Source organism: Vulpes vulpes, chromosome 15, assembly GCF_048418805.1.
Source record: "Vulpes vulpes isolate BD-2025 chromosome 15, VulVul3, whole genome shotgun sequence".
Taxonomy (NCBI): domain Eukaryota; kingdom Metazoa; phylum Chordata; class Mammalia; order Carnivora; family Canidae; genus Vulpes; species Vulpes vulpes.
The window spans coordinates 27,777,189-27,797,770 of NC_132794.1; the positions used below are offsets into that span (position 1 = coordinate 27,777,189).

A 20,582-nucleotide genomic window follows, 5' to 3' on the forward strand; every position below is an offset into this window, starting at 1 on the left:
AATAGAAGTATGCTTCTAAGCTCAAAGAAAATGCATCTTAGAGAGCCAATAAAATACTTGAGGGTGCAAACATAGATGAATTTCCATATTGCACATAATAGACAACTTTCTCCAAGTAAAAAGAAGAAAAGAAAGAAAGAGAAAAAAAGAGCAAGCAAGCAAACAAGAATGTTCACAATTATTATTGTTTTGAAATTCCTACTCAATGCAGTAAGATGCAAAACTGAGAACAAATCATCATTTACATAATGGTATAAATATAACTCTTCAAGATTAATTTTTAAAAAATATATTGTGAATAAGTTTAAGTAAAAAGTCTATAAAATCAATGACTGTTTTACTTATCAGCAATGAAATATATATGAAATATGTAGATTGAAACATATCTACATGAAAATAGATTCTGTTTACAGTGGCATGAAAAGCATTACATATCTACTAATAATTTCAACAAGATACATAAAGAAAATTACAGGATTTACCAGGAAATATAAGACTTAAATTGTTTTACATTGCAAAGATACAAACACTATATACGTTTAATATAATAGATATAAAAAGTTCATTTGCTTTTTTAAAAATAAATTTATTTATTTTTTAAGATTTTAATTTTGTTTATTCATGAGAGACACAGAGAGAGGCAGAGACACAGGCAGAGGGAGAAACAGGCTCCTCACAGGGAGCCTGATGTGGGCCCTGAGCTGAAGGCAGATGCACAACCACGGAGCTACCCAGGATTGCCTCATTAGGCTTTTCTTAACAGGCTAAACCATTACAAATTTATCTGGAAGAAATAACTTTAAAAGATGTGAGAAAACAGCATAGAATTATGAACTACATATTGAAATTAATTATAATGGGGCATATGTTGTAATTGAAAGGTACTCCCATGAGAGTAGGTGGATAGATCAATAAGAACGCTAAATGGGGGATCCCTGGGTGGCTCAGCGGTTTAGCACCTGCCTTCGGCCTGGGGCGTGATCATGGAGTCCCGGGATCGAGTACTGCGTCTGGCTCCCGGCGTGGAGCCTGCTTCTCCCTCTGCCTGTGTCTCTGCCACTCTCTCTGTGTGTCTCTTATAAATAAATAAAATCTTTAAAAAAAAACAAATAAAAAAATAAAAATGCTAAATGGGCAAAACCAGAATTTTACATATATAAAATTTAATATTTGATGAAGATAACATTGTGCCTCAGGTTGAGAGGAGAGAGATTTTGAAAGAGATAGGGAGAAATTGACTAAATTTGGGGGGGGGAATACATTGTAAATCCTTCGCTCTTATTATAGGTCAAAGTAAGTTCAGATGGCTTAAATAATTAAACATAAAATGAAAACAAGAAAAGTCGGTAAAGGAATGGGAAAAAGAGCCACAGATTTAATCATAAAAGATGTAGTACTTTTGAACATTAAACAACTTTATAATCATATATTTGCTACATATTAACAAAGGGTTATAGACTTAACTTATAAAATACTTATAAAAATTCATTAGAAAAATCCATTAGGAATTACAATGGACAAATGACAAAGTTTATGAACATTTTTCAAAGAAAGAAATACAAATTGTTAACTAGAATACTTAAAAACTTATCCAGTTAAGAACTATAAATTCAGAAAAAAAGGTTACCAAATTAAAAAAACTGTTTTAAAAATAATAACACTCCATGTTGCAAATAATATGGTGAAATACTCATTCCTCAGTTTGTGAGTATATAAATTGGTACAGATTTTTTGGGGACATAAATTGACAATATTTATCAAGAGCCTTAGAAATGTTGACATACATCCTTTGACTCAGAAATTTTACTTCTGGAAATCTAAAGATTAATTAAGAAGAGCAAAAAAGAGAAAGCAAATTTCCAGATTGACAAGTAATTACACAAAATATTACTGTGTTACATAGAATTTTATCTTCTATCAGCTTGCAAGAATTGTATGCATCTCTTCCCAACTCTGCATTCAGTGATATCATATTGATAGCTTGAAATTTGCTACAAAGGGAGTCTTTACTTCCTGTAAATTAGAAAGTGCTAATAATAAGGGCTTCTTTCCCTCCCTCAGGGATCTAGTTGTTAACTACCAGCATGTTACTGATTACAACTGGCCTAGCCCTTTAGTATAATAGTCTAATTTTCTTGTTTTACTAATTGGTATACAATAGCCTGTCCAAATTTGCACAATGAATTAGTGGTAAATTAGCATCTTGTTGGGGTGCCTGAGTGGCTCAGTGGGTTAAGTGTCTAATTCTTGGTTTCAGCTCAGGTCATGATCTCAGGGTTGTGAGATCGGCTCCATGCTCAGTGTAGAGTCCACTTGAGATTCTCTCTCCTTGACCTTCTGTTCCTCCTCTCATTCATGGTCTCTCTCTCACTCTCTGTCTCTAAAATAAATAAATAAATAAATAAATAAATAAATAAATAAATAAATAAAATCTTTGGGGAAAAAAAGGATTAGCATCTTTTTCTCCAAATATTTAGGACAAGAACTTTTCAACTTTAACACTTTGTCAAGGGAAATTATCTGTTACCTGTTTTGAATCCCCAAACTGAAATAATACTCTTGACTTGCATAACAAGTTCTAGATGAAGCTATAGGTGAAATGATGCCTATCTGATCAATTCTGTCAATAGTTACTGTCAAGTAAAGCAAAAATTGATCACAGATGTCTATTTATGCTTGGAAATCTTGCTTCAGATTGGTGCTGGCACAAAGCACCCATATTACTTGATGTGTCTTCTATAGGTCTCCAGAAAAATGCTCTATAAGACAATCTGGCACGTTACACTTGCAAGGGTTTTAACAGTAAATCAGTTAGACTTCCAGAATATCTTTGTGATCAAAATAGATAGAGTTCTATTTTCTTAGAATCTCTACTATTATAGTTCTCAATCCACAGACACTATAAAGGAGACCCAGACTTTCCATCCATCCACTCATCCCACAAAAATTTGTTGAGAATCTATGTTGTACCTGCCTCAGGGCTTGTGTGATCCCTGTCAAAACTCCAAACGTTAGCCCTTTTGCTCACTGATTTTCCCTAATGAATTTTCATGTTTGATGACCATATTTTAAGGAGCCCCAGTTCCTCCTGAGCACTGCTGCATCTTAGTTCAAAAAAGAAAAAAAAAAAACTCCCTTCCTATCATGATTGTGATCCCCTGCATCTCTCTAAATGCTACCAAGGATTTTTTTTTTCTTTCGAATTCTTCTGTTATTCTCAGTCATAATCTTAGTCAACAGGAAAATTGAGTTTTTGGGCTTTACTTCAGGATTTCATGATTTGGAGACTTATCTTCTATTGTGTTTCCCTATTTAAAAAACTGAAATGTGCATTAAAATTAATTTTGTTAATTTTGTTATTGTTAAAACTCACTTTCCCAAGCCCTCCCTCTGGTTCTGATCCAGTAGACGTGGCATGGGATATGTATTTCATAAATCCAAACCCTATAGGTGATTCTGATGAAAGTGATCAGAGACTCATTCCCCTAGAAACTCTACTTTATAGCGAATTTTCAGTGGATGGTTCTAAAATGGATCAGCAGAGAGCTCATATAAACACAGAGGTGTTACACAGAGGTGTAAGTCACCATTAGGTGACCAGATATTCATAAGCCCTTGTATCTCATTTTATACCCAGGCTCAGTCTAGATAGGATAGGATTCATGCAAAAATGGAAGTTTGACAGTTTGATTGGTAATGTTAAATTTGAGATGTGCGTGGTTTTCTAATTCCTAACTTAAATTAGAAACCAAAGGAAGACTTGAGAAAAATAAGTCTTTGAAACATTCAAAAATAACCTTTTAGATTTTACTTGTTGTCTTTCATGTCAAGTTTAGTGTCATCTAGTGTTTTCATTATTTTCATTATTTTTAGTTACAATTTAAAGAATATAAATATATATTTTTATCCATAGTGATTTAATATACTTTCACTATACTTTAACTTCATGATATCAGAATTTTTTTTCACTCTGACTCTAGTAAGTATTCGAAGTCTTTAAGCCCCTAGGATGTCATTACTGATGATAGCAATACCAATAAATATTCAATTTTTCATGGTAATCCTGGCCTACTTGGTAGACATATGTACAAAAAGAAATAATAAGGAAATAAGCCATGGATTTTCATCAGTTATTCAAAAACTGTCAAACAATTGGTAAAGTTGAATATTATTTATTTGAAAACATGTGCATGTTAATGAAGAACCTGTTAGTTCAAATACGGGAACATATAGATCCACAAAATGAAGTCATCTGGTAGGTGTAGCTCTCCTATTTATACAACTTTTTTTTACCTACTTCTATTCATCCTTCAGGTTTTAGTTTAGGTCATACATACTTCCTTCTTTCCATTCTTTACTTATCCCTTTTGGAGCACTTTTCATATGCAATTGTAACTGCCTTCTTCCCCATCAGTGCTCCCTTAGATGGAACCATACCTTGTTTCCTACTGTATATGTATGCCTCTGACAGGCCCTGGTAATAATCATTGTTCTATAAATAATCATTGGACACCAATTAGTCAGCACTTTTCAGCACTTTTAACAGATAGTAAGCCTCCTGAGGATAGATATTCCATTCCTAGTACTTAGCTCCTCATAAAAGGCACTCCATAAATATTATGGAACAACTGAAAAAGAATATAAGGAAAGCTAACTGTGACATCCCCCAGGGGGTGCTAAAGCCCCAAATCTTGTTCACTTAGGACTTCTGCCTCAGTATAATTGCTCCTTAGTTTCAGTTTTAATCCAGCATTTATTGAGTGTTGTGTGTTCCCTTAGAATTTCAAAGAAAACCAGGACTCAGTTCTTGTTCTTAAGGCATGTAGAAGCTGGTGTGGCAACTACTGCAGTCGACAAGTTACATCAAGATTATCTACTAAAGGCAAAATAACTGGCCTTTTAGATCACAAAAATTTAAGGGATATTGCAGCACCCAAGACATTTAATTCTAGGCTATGCCAACTACTACTGCAGATCACCCTGGATCATTTGCAGCCATGCCTTAAGGCTCCCTGCTTGTTAGGAATTCCACTGAAGGTTGAGACAATTCCCCACTCAAGAATATCTAGGATTGATGAAAAATTCAAAAGCTCTCTAAAAGCAACTTTCTATTTCTCCCTAGAAGCAGGTTCAGGGTTGGCCAGACCTAATTAGCATAGAAACCTCACCCTTCTTGGTCCTTTAAGACAAATTATATATCATATTTTGGTCAGTAGATGCATTTGAATTAATGGTCACACACATTTGGCCATATGCCCAGAAATTTGGGCACCACCAGAGGTGCCTGTGGGGATAATGACCTCTTCCTGGCCATGGCTTCTAATTGCAAATGGCTATAATACCATAATCTGAACTGAGGTCAGAGGACTGCTGGGTGAAGTTTTCCATAGTGCAATTGCATTTTTGTTTTTCCTGGCAACGATCAAAGGCTTCCAGTTGTGCCTAATTAGAGTATGATTTTTGAGTGACCAAGGCTTTAAGTTTATTACCAACAAAACGCATATCACCTGTGCCCTACACTGAGTTGGAACCTATAATTCTTCCAGTCAAGAAACTAGTTTGCAAACTTATTTTAAGTACTTAGAAACTTTACAACAGAATTTTTATTTTTTTAATGTTAAATTGGGAATTAGAGTAGTAATTTTTAATAGGAATTGCTTGGCTAACTCCCTGTGTCTCCCTGAAAATTTATATCCTAATATTAGCTTTTGGCTAATGTATATTCAGTGAACAAGATATAACTGCTGTTTTAGTAAGGACCCCTGTTGAAGGGTAGAAATGGCCATGGAAGGGTCCCAATTCTTATCCACCCTTTAGGTACCATATGCAAACTGAAATATAACCTAAAGACATCAAATGATTAAGGATTAGGAAAGAGGGAGAAGTTAATGCATAATATTATCTGTGTGTCACAGTTGGCTTTTTCATCATGCAAAGAACCAACACAGGTGTTTCTAAATAATGGCTAGTTTGAAAAAGAATGTGTTCCTTTAATAGCAAGAACCATATTTTTGTGTTATGCTGGCTCACCACACATTTAAAATTGACATACATTGGAGTACTTCAAATTTATATCTTCATTTCAGCCATTCATTTAGTAGGTCAAATCATCATTATATTTCACCAGTATGGTAGATTTTAATTCATTTAACATTTTAATCTTTCATCAGTTTTTCATTTAAGAGGATTTCACAGCATATATGGGATTTGTATAAATTTGTGTGCAGTAAATTTATTCTTTTAACAGTTTTATTCTTTCATCAGAAATTCATTTAAATGGATTCCACTATATATCACTTCCACTTTCAGTGCAGCTTTAGGTCAGGCTGTAATTGATGCAAAAGCAATGAGGTATTAAAAGAGATAGGAAATATCTGAAATTGGAAAGAGTTCAAGAAGTAGGCCATTGTAAGGGCATTACACTCTTCAGATAAGGTAGGGAGGAGAGAATAATATGGCATTTTGATCTGAAGCCTTGCATGCTTTATAATTTCAATTCTCAACAAAGTCAAAAAGATCTATTTTATCTAAGCTTGTGTCTTTAAAACAAAATTAACTGCTTCAGTGCCCTGAAACAGCCCCCATATGGCCATGTGAGTGTGCACGCTTGTCTTTACCATCCATTTGAATTAATGGCACAGCTTCTTCCAGTGAACATTCTATCCCCTCCCTCCCCCCTGCCGACATTCATTAAATGACATCCAAGTGATAAACATTAATATAATAAATACAGTAGCTATGGAAATAACCCAGGGAAGAGGTGCATTCTATCATGTTTTCATATAGAAGTAGATGAAAATCACCAGTAGTGCATTATAGCTGGTGGAAGAAAACTGCAGTGTGAGAGATGCCTCTACCAAAGAGCAGAGGTGCTGGTGCTTGCATTGTGTGCATCAGAAAAGTAAATGGTGACCTTGAAAAAGTCCTCCTTGCTCTTCAGGTCTCTGCAAAGGTGACTGCTTTTATGACATCTATTGTTAGGAGGGCATTGTTGTCTTTGGTAAGTGAAAGATGCTAGAGAAATGATAGGTGGAAATCAATATTTATATTTGTTAATATCTCTTTGGGAAGACAGTTCCTCAGGAACGAGTGTCTCACCATAAGCAAAAAATGGTCATTTTGTGAGATGATGGATATGATAAATTAACCCTGTTGTAATAATCATTTCATGAATAAATGTGTATGTGTATCAAATATACAATATACATATATCAAAACATCGTGTTATATGCCTTATCCTATATAATGTTATATACTAGTTAAATTTCAATGAAGCTGTGGGAAAAAAGAAAAGAAAAAGAAGGAAGGAAAGGGAAAAGGAAAAAAGGAAGGAAGGAGAGAGATTTACTTTGTGATGTTGTATTTAATATACTTCTTTATGAGACTGACAGCTGCTTCATCTTCCTCTGGTTTTATTGGCACTATAGGGTTCCTTTCACATCAAATGACTAATAACTGTTTATGAAATTGAACTGACTAGAATTGTACTGAATTGAAGGAAGAAAATTTTAAATGCTGGAAAGATGATCTAAGCCCATCATACCGTATACCCACCACCACCACCCCCTGCAAGGTCACAGTATAATCTGATGTTAGAAATATGAAATCAATTTACTTATCACTCTGTTCACAGAGCATGTCTCTTTCTACATCTGGCTGGGGAACAGAATGTGGCTGAGTGAAAAAAAAGTTGGAATCAGACTGAACATCTAAATGAGCATTTCTAACAAAAATGATGATTGGTCATGAAACATTGCAGGAAGGCTGTAGGAGGAGGATCATACCTTATTTTCACATAATATTATGCTGATCTCTCCTGTGGCTCCTTTAATCAAGTTATGGGATACCTAGTTCTGGGACAACCATCTGGCTGTTTTTATATGGGAGTTTACATGTGAGTTGGGGGCAGTCACTGGATTTCTCTATAGGTTCAGGGAAGCTCTCTTGGTTCTAAAACCCACAGGACTTCCTAGAATTGATTGAAATATAGAAAGTCTAGTATATCTTTATCTATGTTTAAAAACAACAACAACAACAACAACAACAACTTCACTTTTATACAATGGTCTAAGGGAAAAAGTGAAGACAAGGGATAAATCCCCAACCACCACCACCCCCCCCCCCCCCCCGCCCCGCCCGGCTTCAAGCATTTCAATGTACTGCCTGCTGTCAGGTCTAGTCTAGAGGTCCATTTGGGTGAGGTCTCTGGTCCTCTAAAAGATACAATATGTGCCAGGAAGTTTATTATAGTAATGTGAAAGCATCTTATTGAAGGCTAATTTTATTTGGATCTAACTTATCAACCTTGCTGTCAAACTACAACTGAGAAGGTGAATTTCACTGTGTGGACTATTTTATAACCTTTCAAATGATAATTGCCCGAATTTTTATGCAGGCATGTATTGATAGAGACTGACAGATGTTGAAAAGAACAGAGCCACAAGCCACACTATAAAACTGAGGATAAAAATCATCTTTTCAGTAGTTCCTCTTCTATTGCTGCTATTTTTGTAATGCATCAAAACTCTTTTAAATGCAAAACATGAGGCTGGGCCCTCAATCTAACTGATCTTGCATATGTGTTTCCTTTACCTTTGGCTGCTTTTCTGACCAGCAACCTCCTGCCAGCAATTTCAGATCAGTGTGCTTATCTAGATGGTTTTCTAGTTATTACTGTTTTATAAAAAACATATTAGTAAGATCTTGACTTACTAACTCAATAATTTGAGTCAGGAAGAGCTAAGAAACTCTGAAAATCAGGAGTCATCAATCAATATCACAAACACTGAGCCCCACCACGTATTAGAGTATTTGAACATCATAACTGCATAAATAAAGAATTGTCTCTGAATTTTTCTTTTAAATCCATGTCTACATGGTGTTATCTTTTTCCATCCTTTTACTTTTAACTTACCTGTGTTGTTTTTGAAGTTAATTTCTTGTAGACAGCATGTGTTAGGTCGTGTTTTTTTATCTACATCTAATTGCTGTATTTAGATAATTTATATTGAAGGTAATTATTGATATGACCAGGCTTAATTCTACCATAGTTTTTCTGTTTATTCTCACACCTCTCTCTTTTCTCACCCTCCTATGAGTTACTTGGCCATTTTTTAGGATACTATTTTAATTTTTTGTGGTTTTGAGTATATTTTTTCTATAGTTTTCTTAGTAGTTGTTCTAGATATTATAATATACCTATATAACTTAGCACAAATATACTAGTCTTGGCATTTTACTACTTCCAGTGAAGTATAGAAACCTTATTTCATTTAGGTCTCTTTATCTTCCAACTTGAAGAATACGATTATCTTATTTTCTCTACATATTTTGAATAGATGGTCGTAATTTTTGCCTCAATAATCAAATGTGATTTTTTAAAAATCATGAAGAAAAGAATGGTCTGCTTAAATTATTTTCACTCATTGCCTTGTTTGTCTTTCCTTTCTGGAGTTTCAAGTCTTACCTTGCTGTCACTTTCTGTTTGGAGTACTTTTCTTTATTCTTTGAGGATAAGTCTGCTGATGACAAATTCTCTTAAATTTTCTTATCTGAAAATGTCTTTATTTTTTCTTCTACCCCTGAAGAATATATTTGGAGTTGACAGTTCTTTAAGTATTTGAAAAATGTCATATCACTGTTTTCTGGTTTTCATAGTTTTAGATGAGAATAATATCATATGTTGTTCCTACAAAGGTAATATTTTTTTTTTGGCTGCTTTCCCTCTCACTGCTTTCAAAATTTTGTCTTTGTTTTAAATTTTTTAATTTTACTGTTTCTTGATGTGGATTTCTTTAAGTTTATTCAGTTTGAGGTTTGCTCAACTTTTTGAATCTGTGGATGCATGTCTTTTACCAAGTTTAGGAACTTTTTAGCTATTATTTCTTCAATATGTTTTTAGCCCCATTCTCTTTCTCTTCTTCTTCTGACACTCTGATGAAATGAGCATTGGATCTTTTATTAGTGTATGTATGTATGCATGTGTCTGTGTATGTTTTCTTTTGGTTATTCAGATTGAGTAATTTGTTATTCTAGCTTCAAGTTTACTGATTCTTTCATCTGCCATATTCATTCCTCTCCACTGAATCTTTTAATTTCAGTTACTGTTTTTTTTAGCTCTATGATGTTCATTTGGTCTTTTTTTATTTTTGATGAAATTTTATTTTTTTCAAGGATATTTATAATTGCTTGTTGAAGCAATTTTATGATGCTTATGGTAAAATTCTGGTCAAATAGTTTCTATATAGTCTATTTATCTTAGCATTGGCATCTGTTGTCTTTTCTCATTCAAGTTGTGATATTCCCATCTCTTGTTATGCAAATGATTTTCAAATGTATCCTGGAAATTTTGATTATTATTTTGGGATACTCTGGATCCTCTTTAAGTTTTCTGCTTTATCAAACAGTCACCCTCTTCCTGTTTTCTATGTCTTCTATAGTTCTCTATATCTTATGTCTTATGTTCTGGTTTAGCATGCAGGTCCTGACCTACATTTTATGGGCTACAGTTGCACTGACAATTTACTTTTGTGAGCCTTTATAATGTATTTTGTCTCTTTGTCTGCCTGGTCCTGGTTAGTCACTGATGAATTTTTTAGTGCCAGCCACAAAGCCAAGTACTTAGAGTCTTTAGGTTTTTAATGGAAGGGAGGCTCCTGCTCATGGAGATAGTTCCATGAGCTTCCTATTGTTGGCAGGGTTCCCACTCAATCAAGGCTGCCTTGTGTCTCTGAGTTTGGAGTTGGGGATAATCTTGCCATGGGGATAGAGAACAATAATCTAGGTGGATTGTTTCAATCTGGGAAAGGAATTAGTTATCTGGACCATATTCTGCCATTTAGTTAGTAACCAGAAGATGTTGGGTATAGTTCTCCTTCTGCTGGTACCAATGGGGACAGGGGAAGGCAAAAGATGCCAGGCTCCTATGCTGCCTTTCAGTTTTGAAATTTCTAGCCAGCTCACCTTCCTCCTTTCAACTTTCAGAGCTGACTATTGAGTTATTGTCAGAGTTTTTAGCTGTACTTGGTAGGAGAACAGAGAAAGATGAGTCTGCACCATTTTGTTTCCCTTCTGTATTTTAAAGTGTTCTTAAGTATATATTTTGATAAGTAAGAAGTCATCTTCTGTTTTAATTATAAATTCCTGTGCTTTTATGTACTTAGTAACTTTGAGTTAAATATTGAGAATGAGCTTATTAGAGGGGCACGTAGGTGTTCAGGGATTGAGCATCTGCCTTTGGTTAGGTCGTGATCCCAGGGTCCTGGGATTGACTCCTGCATAGGGCCCCATGCAGGGAGCCTGCTTCTCCCTCTGCCTGTGTCTCTGCCTCTCTTTCTGTGTCTCTTATGAATAAATAAATAAATAAATAAATAATCTTTTTAAAAATAATGAACTTATTGGAAAAAAGAATAAGAATAAAACTTATAAAAACTTTGTTATTTTTTTTGGTTGGTGGGATTAAGGGTGATTTTTATTTTCTACTTTATATTCTGTGTGTTACAACTTTAATTTTTTAAAATAAGTGAACAATATTACTTACCTTATTAGGAAAAATGTTATTTTTCAAAGAAAAATAGATTTCAAAGAATCATAAGAGAATATATATTAACCATGGCTAGACTATGAAACACTGAGGAATAGGAGAAATAACAGCATCAGTGTTTTTTATTTTCAGGAACTGGGCTTATGATTTTCCGTGCATTAATACTAATTTGATAATGTCTTCAAAACTCTCATTAGCCAGCCAAAAAAGGGGGAAAAAGAGAAAAAAGCCTCAAAATCATAACAAAGGTAGCCTTAGTGGGTAATGGAGAAAAGATGGTCATTTTAATGAATGGTGCTGAATGAATTGTATATCCATCCATAGGGGGGAAAAACATAGACATATATATCTCCTAACTCATATCTTTCAATTATACACAAAAGTCAACTGTAGATGAAGTACAGATCTGCATATTAAAGATAAAATAATAAGTCATTTGGAAGAAGTATAGAAGAATATATTCAAGATCTTAAAGTAGGGAAATATTTCTTAATAGGATTTTATTTTAAAAATAAAATCAAATAAAATAACTAATTTTAGACAGAGTTTGTAATCACTTTAGTTTTTTATGCAATTTCTGCTTCCAAGGGCCACAGTAGAGAGCAATAATTAAGAGGTGAAAAAAAAATAAGAGGTGAGAATTGGTGATAGATGTTCCTTATCTTCTAAACCACTACTCTGGAGTAAGGTAATTGATGGTTTAGAAATCATTATCTCATGCTTCTCCTTGACTTTGAATGGCCTCAAAATGAAGACTATTTTGCTTGGTGTTAGTATATCCATTCTAGCTTTATTTTGGTTACATTTACCCACTCTTTTATTTTCAGTCTGTTTGTGCCTTTGGACCTAAAGTGTATCTCTTGTAGAGAGCAGATAGTTGGATCTTTTTTTTTATTCCATCTCCCAAAATGCCTTTTAATTGGAGTGCTTAATCCATCTATATTTAATGTAATTGCCCATAAGGTAGCATTTACATCCATATTCTGGTGTTGGTTTCCTATATCTTATGCTTTTTTGCTCTTCTATTCCTCCATTACTGCCTTTTTTGTGTTAAATAGATATTTTCTGGTATACTATTTTAATTCTCTTTCATTTCTTTTTATTGTCTTTTTTGAATGGTTGCCCTAGGGATTACAATGAACAATTACTTTATATCTATCTAGTAGATGCCATATTAATTTCAATTGTATAAAAACTATATAACTGTGTTTTTACACCTTCCTTTGTGCTATTATTGTCATGTAACTTACATTTTTATCCATTATAAGCCCATCGACACAGTTTTATATTATTGCTTTATGCAGTTGCCTTTAAATCAGATAAGAGTCAAAACCAAAAATATATACTTTTTATATATTTATATAATATATAATATATATTATATATTATATATTATATTTTATATATATTTATATATTTATATAATATATAATATATATAATATATATTATATATTTATATTTATAAATATTTATATATTTATAATATATTATAATATATTTTAATATATTTATATATTATATAATTTATATATTTATATATATAAATATATACTTTTTATAAATTTATATAGTTATATACTTATATAGTTACCTTAATCAATGCTCTTTCTACTTTTTTTTTTATATCACCACCACCAAGAACCCTTTTATCCTGTCAGTAAAATACATATTCGGTAAAGACTAACCCAGAGGTCAAGTTTAGAATTTTCAGAGATGGGAGAATGGAAGTCTTAAAGGCTGGCCTCTTTCTGGCAAAGACTAGCTCAGTAGCAAGGACAATGTAGTATTTGACAGCTCTCACATTTCCTTTGGCTCCTATTGTATCATTTAAACCTGATTGTATTTGAACCAGAATTTTGGCCCATGGTCTGTAACATGAGGATGTTAAATGTGTGTCATGAGGAAAGTATCTGATGCGGTGCTGTATGTCATAAAATGCTTTTAAAGATTAGAGCCAAGGGAACCAAAGAAACCAAAATCTATAATTATTGGCATTTGTGGGAATTGTTTTAAGAACATTTAGCCATTTTAATCCAATTTTCTTTCTTTATGGTCTTTCTAATGAAAAGGGTAATATACACAGAGGGCTTCAATCTGCAGCCCTCCTTTTATATGAATGAGCCTTTTTTATGAGGTTTTATGAGCTTCTTTTTCTTTATTTCTTCATGTAGATTCAAGTTACTGTTAAGTATTCTTTCATTTCTGCCTGAAGGATTCCCTTTAGTATTTCTTATAGCAGGAGTGATGAATTGTCTTAGTATTTATTTATCTAGGAATATCTTATTTTTGAAATATAGTTTTGTTGGACATAGAATTCTTGGTTGACAGTCCTTTTCTTTTGCACTTTGAATATGTCATCTCACTGCCTTCTGACCTCAGTGGTTTCTGATAAGAAGTCAGCTGTGAATCTTAGTGAAGCTCTCTTTTATAGGAGTCATTTCTCTGTTGTCGCTTTCAAGAATCTCTGTCTTAGGGTGCCTGGGTGGTATAGTCAGTTAAGCGTTTGACTCTTGGTTTTTGGCTCAAGTTCTAATCTCAGGGTGGTGAGATTGAGCCCTTCATTGGGCTCTATGCTAAGCATGGAGTCTACTTGAGATTCTCTCTCCCCTTCCCTCTCCCCCTCCAACTCATGCTCTCTCTCTCCTTCTGTAAAATAAATAAGTATATCTTAAAAAAAAAAAAGACTCTGTCTCTCAACAGTTTGATTATGATATATGTAAATATGGATGTCTAACATTGCCAATGGTACTTGTACTAATTTTACTGATTTTACTATGGAAATAATGTCTGTTACTAACTAAGTTCCAAGTCTTTTCTTTAAGTTTCCCAAAGGGTGGGGATCTCTGGGTGGCTCAGTGGTTTAGTGCCTGCCTTCAGCCCAGGGCATGATCCTGGAGTCCTGGGATTGAGTCCCGCATCAGTCTCTGGTCTCCCTGTATGGAGCCTGCTTCTCCCTCTGCTTGTGTCTCTGCCTCTCTCTGTCTCTCTCTGTCTCTCTCTCTCTGTCTCTCATGAATGAATAAATAAAATCTTAAAAAAAAGAAAAAATTTCCCAAAGGGTAACCTTACAGTCCCTTAAGCCTAAGTACATATCATATATACATCTGTATCCTCACCTCATGATATTTAAATAGTATCTGTCTGATCTGACCATATCTGTTGTCTCAGATTTTTTACCTGACATATGGGTTAGTCTCCTCGTAGGATTAAGATTGTTTTTATTTTTATTTTTTTCAATTTCAATAAGCTGTTCTCTAACCTCTTCTTTACCATTATTCTAAGAGTCAGTTGTCCTCATGTGAATAAAACAATTGCTGATATACACAGCATTATAGATGACTTGACTTTCCTTCCTCTCATTGGCCACCTTTTTTCACACTCTTCCTTACTTGCAAGAAGATGGTAACTTTAAGAACTAAAGGAGCTATTAAAGTGAGAATGCTTATTAGGATATAATTACTTTGTGGAAAAGTTGAAAATATATCACAGTGGTAAAGAGACATGAATTAGGGAGGAGAACAGGCCATTTGTTTTTGGCCTTCATTGACTGAATTCCTTTCCTCTCTTCTTACCAATGGCAAATTTTAGGAGGTCATATTCTGCTGAACTATCTTTCAAAATAACTGTGCTAAGTGACACATCCCACTTTAAAATGAATTCTTCCATTTGGAAAGGGGTTGATTGTAGCAAGATAGCTGCATTAGGCTTTAGACAAAACTGAGTCTCACAAATGGAAAAATAGACTTTAATAAATTTCACACTAAGCTATTCATCCTAGGCATTGATTTACAGAGTGTATAATTCATTTTCACTTTCCTTAGGGAAACTGGAGAATTTCAGACCACTGGAATCCCCATATATCAAGAAGTTGCTAGTACAAGAAAGGACAAACAATAATCATACAAATGAATGAAGATGTGTGACATGGTAATTCTCAAATTTTACTGTTTTATTTTTTGTTTAGTTTTGTTTTAACCATAACAGGGGCTATTTCCAGGAATATTAATTGGCCAAACTATTGACAAACTTAATAAAAATGGGATAATAAGCAGTACCAAGCAGAGGCTACTACACTAACACAAAAGCATAAATACAGTGTTCTTATGTGCTTTTATTAAATTCAGTATTCTTTGGTAGATGGATGTGATTACTGAAGGAAAAGCCTGATATGGCTGGGCACCAATACTTGTTCTCAGACCTGGAAGACTTTTTTTTATAGTCCTACCACAGTAGGTCATCAAATATTATTGCATTACTTCTGTGGTTAGTGAAATGCTTTAGTTCCAGAAGTAAATAAAACCTGGTCCATAAGCTTGATATTAAACCAGAGTGGTTTTAGGTACTATTATTATTGGCTAAAATAGCTATCCATGATTGCAATTTGTCATTATAGAAACTAAAGATCTGCCATTTATAAAAGTGTCATGGCATTTGTCATAAGATTAAGTTAACATTCAAAAGTATAGGCAAGTATAGGCAAGGAGCACAAGATGTGCTCCTTGAATATATTATAGTCTTTCATCAGATTAATTTTTGGGGTTATCACACTGATAAAGATGTGGATAACCTGAGGAGAACACTGAAAAGACCATTGAAGGTGATTAAAGGGATGAAAACATCTTTTGTGTAAAGATGAAAGGAATAGGGAATATTTAGTTTAGAGGTGAGAAACCCAAGGGAAGTCTTGATCACTACTTTAAAATTTATTAAAGATTTTTATGAGGAAAACACCTAATAGTTATTCTTTCTGTCCATGGAGGACAAAATGAGAAAACATATTTAACACTTTATTTTTTACTGTTATTATTTTACTTTCTGATTAACTACTTAGCTAGATATTAATGGAATTTTTTTCTCATCAGCTAAATCATCCCTTGGCAGTAATTTGGACCCTAAGGTTGTACATTAATTTTTTCAGAGCCCGGGGCACCATTTAGTATTCTTGAGCAATAGCGCTATGTACTAAATAATATAAAAAACTTGATGATGGAACATTGATCATTTAGTTATAGATCAAAAAACAACTTTAGGAGATCAATGGGCCCAGGCTCCTGAAGGGAATAATGCATCATATAAAACATAGGTTTTATTCACTTCTCAAAGCTCTCCAGGGATGGACACTTCACACCTTGTCTCATTAATGAGAGAAAAGCACATACATATACTAACAGACACATAAATTCATTTCATACATTTACTGAACATATGAAAGTGTGTGTTAGGTGCTGATAGTGAGAAAATGGGGAGTGGAGGAAGAAGAAAAATATGTACAGAAAAATATGTACATGAAGAATACATTATTCTTTTGAAAAATGGACACATTAATGAATAGTGAGTAGAGAGGAAATGGTTTATGAAGTTAGTAAGTCTAATTCTAGTTCTTTTCACATGATCCCAATTACTGAAGGAGCTTTAAGAAACTTTAATTCATAATTAGTTAAAAGTCAAAGTTATATATTGTGCCTACATACCTCCTCAAGGTGGTCAAAGGGGCAGATTAAAGCTCAAATAGTAAAAACTAGTGTTATCAATATTAGTAGGAAAGCTTTAAGGAAACTGGTAGACCCTCCCTCTGAAGGGAGGTGAACCACTGTATTTCATTTTATAAACCATTAATATTTCTGTTTTTCAAAGGATAAGTGTGATATTAATTTATGGTGTAAGAAGGAAATGAGTCCTGGTGGATTTTCATATCTTTAGCCATATATTAATTTTTAAAAATTTAAATATTATTTAAAATCTTTTGCACTATGACTTGAAAATCACTGTTCTGTGCCATCATTATTTCTTCTATTTATGAATGAATGTAGGTGGTATCTATAATTCCAACTTTCTGTTTTGGGAATTACACCTCCAGGCTGATATGCCATCTCAGGATGTCAGAGAACTAGTTCCCAGCTTGCTGCACTCAATTTCTTTCTGACAGCTAAGAAATTTGATTTTTATAATGAGGTGTAAATCATAGAAAGAGGTTGTCTATAAGAGACTTCAGTAGAGATAAGAGCAGGAGTGTAAGAGTTTATGTCAATGGTGCTGTAGGTTAAAAGAAAGCATCAGAATTAAGGGCACCATCAGTGATTAAGGGGACTTTGGCTTACATGCGTATTGAATACATGTGTATTGAATATACAGTGAAAGTAAAAAAAAGTAAACATTAGCAGTAATGTATTTCATGTTTGGATCAACTTTTCCTATGATGGTAGCCAGGTGGGCTAATGAGGAGACATGGCACAATGCACATGATAATCTTTGACATTCTGCTATAACTTCTCACAAGGCAAAGAGAAAGTAATAGGGGAATAGTCTCCTTTCTTAATGACCCACACTTGAGCATAATTATAATGTGACATCACTAAAGACTCTATACATGTAGAATGAAAGGAAAATTTAGAATTGTAGCATGAAGAGTAATCTTTATTGAGTTGAAAAATATGCTTGTGTCCAAAGTGATGGAGAAGAAAAAGGTTTTATTTCAAGATTTAAATATGATATTGGTACTTCTGGTATTTTTGTCAACTTCTTATTTTATTATTATCCTTGCATACTTTTTTGTATTTAATATCACAGGTAGTGGTTAGAAAGGAAATTGGGATCCCTGGGTGGCTCAGCGGTTTAGCGCCTGCCTTTGGCCCAGGGCGCGATTCTGGGTTCCCGGGATGGAGTCCCACGTCGGGCTCCCGGCATGGAGCCTGATTCTCCCTCTGCCTGTGTCTCTGCCTCTCTCTCTCTCTCTATCATGAATAAATAAATAAAAATCTTTAAAAAAAAAGAAAGGAAATTAATAATGAGATGTACACCCCATCAGTGTTCTCATCTTGTCTTCTTCCCTAGCCCCAGTGAACTGTTTTAAGATAATACTAGTTTAGCATTTACATGGGCTCATTGTAGACCTGAACACTCTTATCTTTAACTTACCAATCAATAATTGTAGCATTTATTCATAAAAATAAATGTGATATTATCATGGATACATAATGTTGTAGCTGTGTAATCCCAGAAAGCTAGATAAGATATTGATTCAAAATACATATTTAGGTATTTGTATGAAGCACTCACATGAGAATGATAAATTTCAGTTAAATATCTGGATATTTTACTTATATAACATGGAACATTCAGATATTTAAGAAATATCCACCTATCTCTTGAGATGTCTCTATATTCCATGCAGCTATTTGGCATTATTTATTGATGTAAAATTGCTCATGTAATAATTATATGGATTTATGCAATTCTTTATCATCTGAGATAAGTTTGGATAGCAAGAGAGACATAGCTCTTAGGAAATTATATGCATTTTCTCTTTCCATTATATGTCATATATGTTTCCAATTTTTCTTTCATCATGGTCAGGTTTTAAGGTTAATGTTCTATCAGGCAAGATTAAGGCTAGATATGGGAAGTGGGAGTGGATCATGGATACAAAAGTATCTTCTGGGCTTGTATCAATTACTTGGACAAATTTCAAGCTCGTTGACTGGGATGCTTTATCTATAGATTTATTTGACTCTTAAATAACAGTTTGAGAAATTTCTAATGTTGCTGACTAGGCTTACAACGATGATTCACAAGAAAAACCTGTTTGTTTCTCTATATTTGCTTGTTGCATATCATTCCTTCTGTTGGATTAGTGAGCAGAAGGAATTGTAAAACCACAGGGGAACGGTTTAAATGGGATAATGCTGACATTAGAGAATGATTAACAGTAATTTCACAAAGGTGGAAGGTAAGCTGCTCATTTTTATGGAATGGAACAAATGTGTTCGGAATGATTAACAAAATAAGACATGAAAAAAATAGAAAAATGTAGCCACTCAATTCTATTTGGGTAACAAACCATATGAGATATAAATGCAAATTCTCCCCCAAATTCACATACTTAACATTATTTAATGTTAAACTTCAGCTAGACTGTGGCAGACAACCAGCATAGAACATAAAAACCACAGTGCTTAAATGCCAGCCATCCTACTCAGTTTAAAGGCAGTTTATGTAATGTGTACTTTTCTTGAAAGTTTTTTTTAACCTACATAAGCCAGCATAAATCAATGCTTAACAATAGCATTTCAATAAAGCCTAAACTGTCTTCCATAACTAATAGGTCAGACAAGTCACTTAAATTCTGAAAGCTTGTACCCTAAAGAACAATCATTTGTTTATTCATTCATTCCACATATGTTTAACTTGTATTCTATACAGAGCACTATTTTGTGCAACGGAATCTATATCAAGTATTTTCCTACAGAAGCTGGGCAAGGACATGCCTGTTTAAAATAAGTTTGTTACTATCCAGAGGCACTTCTTTCTCCATCATTTAGGCTAGGTTGGGACCAGCTTTAATTTCCTGAGAGCTGCTACTTCAACTTTCTGAAACAATTTCCCATATAGTCCAAATACTTTTTCCTCTTTGCCTCCTTGCCTCTGTTTACGAGTAGATGAACCCTAAGAACTTCTTTGAAAGCACTGTCTCAAGACATCCCAAGCACAGCACCCTACATGGTTAGCCTTGCTCCATCTTTACTCCATTCTGATCCATGGTTCTGAAGAATGAGGGTGCTCTGGAGCTTTGGTATTATGCGAGAGGTTCATTCCTTGGAAGGTTCAGTATTGTTCTTGAACTTTAAGTCCTTGCTTAAAAAAAAGAATGTGGCCCATGGTCCACTAATATGAGCGTCACTTGAGAGCGTTTTAGAAAAGCAGGATATCAGGTTCACATCAGATGTAATGAATCAGAATCTGCATTCATATGCACTTTGAGGTTTGAGAAGCACCATAATAAACTACAGAAAGATAAATGAATTGGAGGAGCCCTCATTTATCATCTTAATTTGACTGCAAATTGATTAAGGCATAGTTGGTCAGAGTATGGTTTAATGAAGTTTTATATTCCATACCACGCAGGCAATTTAAGATAAGAATTATATCTCTCAACAGTATTTCCCAAATGCCCAGAACAGTGTTGACATGCCCTAGATAGATATATGTTGAATGAGTTTATGTGTCCTGCCCAGCATCAAGTACAGAGTACTATCTATGCA

At 34.0% G+C, this 20,582-nt stretch overlaps 1 long non-coding RNA gene across 1 annotated transcript in view; it reads right to left on the reverse strand.

Moving 5' to 3' along the window:
* Nucleotides 1-1,529: 1,529 nt before the first annotated feature.
* Nucleotides 1,530-20,582, reverse strand: part of LOC140595818 (uncharacterized) — a 144,641-nt gene continuing 125,588 nt past the window's right edge. Inside the window, exon 3 of the long non-coding RNA XR_011997704.1 lies at nucleotides 1,530-2,380. This is a non-coding gene — a long non-coding RNA (uncharacterized lncRNA). The remainder of the gene's footprint in view (nucleotides 2,381-20,582) is intronic.